Source organism: Rhincodon typus, unplaced genomic scaffold (assembly GCF_021869965.1).
Source record: "Rhincodon typus isolate 14 unplaced genomic scaffold, sRhiTyp1.1 hic_rhity00008276, whole genome shotgun sequence".
NCBI lineage: Eukaryota > Metazoa > Chordata > Chondrichthyes > Orectolobiformes > Rhincodontidae > Rhincodon > Rhincodon typus.
Window position 1 is genome coordinate 101 of NW_025973914.1, and position 1,967 is coordinate 2,067.

The following is a 1,967-nucleotide window of genomic DNA, read 5'->3' on the forward strand; positions in this document are numbered from 1 at the left end:
GCCTGCTGTGTTCATCCAGCCCTGCACCTTGTCGTAGGATAATGGGTCTGGGTGGGATGCTCTTCGGAGTGGCGGTGTGGACTTGTTGGGCCGAATGGCCTGTTTCCACACTGTGGGGATTCTACGAACCTGTGCTGGATGGACAGATTTTCTGAGTTATTTGCACTAATGGAAAACTTTAACTACAAGTGGCATTCTCAGAGTAAGGAGTTGCCCAGTTTGGAAACAGACAAGGAGGAGTTCCTTCTCTCTGAGGGCAACAGTCTGTGGAATTCTTTCCATTGGAGAGATGTCAAGGTTGTGTCATTACACATGTTCAAAGGTGAGATAGACAATAAAGGAATCAAGGGTTATCGGGACAAGTGATGTTGAGGGTTATCATATCAGCCATGATCACATTGAATGGTGGAGCAGACTAAATGGGCTGAATGGCCTACACTGCTTCCATGTATTATGCTTTGCTCATGATTTGAGGGGGTATAGCTTAGTGGTAGAGCATTTGACTGCAGATCAAGAGATTTCCCCAGTTCAAATCTGGGTGCCCCCCTTTATAAAGGCACCTTGCCTGAATGTGAGCTGTGTTATAAACTGCGTTTCAACATGCTTAAATTAAACTGGGGGGGCGCATGTCAGGTTGGAGTGCTCTTGCTGGTAAAAAGTCATTTTGGGGCAGCACGGTGGCTCAATGGTTAGCACTGCTGCCTCACAGTGCCTGGGACCTGGGTTCAATTCCAGCCTAGAGTGACTTTCTGTGTGGCGTATTCATGTTCTTGCCATGTCTGCATGGGTTTCCTCCCACAGTCCAAAGATGTACAGGTTAGGTGGATTGGTGATGCTAAATTGCCCCATTAGTGTGCAGGCTAGGTGCGTTAATGTGGGGTTACAGGGATAGAGTGAAGGGTTGGGTCTGGATAGGATATTGTTTTGAGGGTCAGTGTAAACTTGATGGGTCAAATGGCCTTTTTCTACATTGTAGGGATTCTGTGATTCTATATCAAGAAGGTAGTCAGAGATGCTTTTACAAGAAAGGCAAGCCCAGCTAAATACCCTTATTAGATATTTTTAATTGACCTGTTCAGATGCATAATGACACATTTCTGGTACCATTGGGTCTTAAACCCAGGCCTTCTGGCTCAGAGGTAGCACCACAGGGGCTTTTCTGTTATTTGTATGCTTGCTTCATTGGCCTACACTTGCTTTATTGCTCCCTGGCTCCATCATTTTTGATGTTCCACAGAGATTTGAACCCTGATCTCAGTGAAGTTTTAATCAGTGCATCTCTGGCAGTATCTCTGTGCCTAAGAGAGGTCAGCATTTCTTTGTGCAGTGGGGGCTTTCCTTCTTTAAGTGACAAATATATCATGACTTACTTCAATTCACAATGACAGGTGCATGGAGAGGACTGCACACAGCGACTTGGCACTCTTCTGGATGACAAATTAATGCTGGGACAAAGGATTAAAGCAGGTTCAACATGCAGGAAATCTAATGGATTGCTCCTGAATGTGAGGTGCTGACTGACTCACTTCCTCTGAGATGCTCTAACTTGCATTCCTTACAGCTCATAAAAAGGTTTCTGTTAATTGTATATTAACTCTCTTTAATTAAATTCAGGTCGTAAACATTGACTGTGTCCCTATAAATAGGAACAAACGTCAGTTGTTGAATTAGGTAGAAAACCATGGCTTTTCAACTTGTTCATGCCCCTCATTTTTTCTGTTAATTTGTGGGATGTGGGCGTTGTTGGCTGGGCCAATATTTATTGCCCATCCCTTGTTGCCGTTGAGAAGGTGGTGGTGAGCTGCCTTCTTGAACTGCTGCAGTCCATGTGCTGCAGGTTGACCCACAATGCCATTAGGGAGGGAATTCCAGGTTTTTGATCCAGCGACAGTGAAGGAACGGCGATATATTTCCAAGTCAGGATGGTGAGTGATTTTATAAATCCCTATAAGGTCACCCCTCACCCT

At 44.9% G+C, this 1,967-nt stretch overlaps 1 non-coding gene across 1 annotated transcript; it reads left to right on the forward strand.

The window, feature by feature from the left end:
* Nucleotides 1-473: 473 nt before the first annotated feature.
* trnac-gca lies at nucleotides 474-547 on the forward strand. Its single transcript has one exon. It is a non-coding gene; the product is annotated as a tRNA-Cys (tRNA).
* Nucleotides 548-1,967: the final 1,420 nt, after the last annotated feature.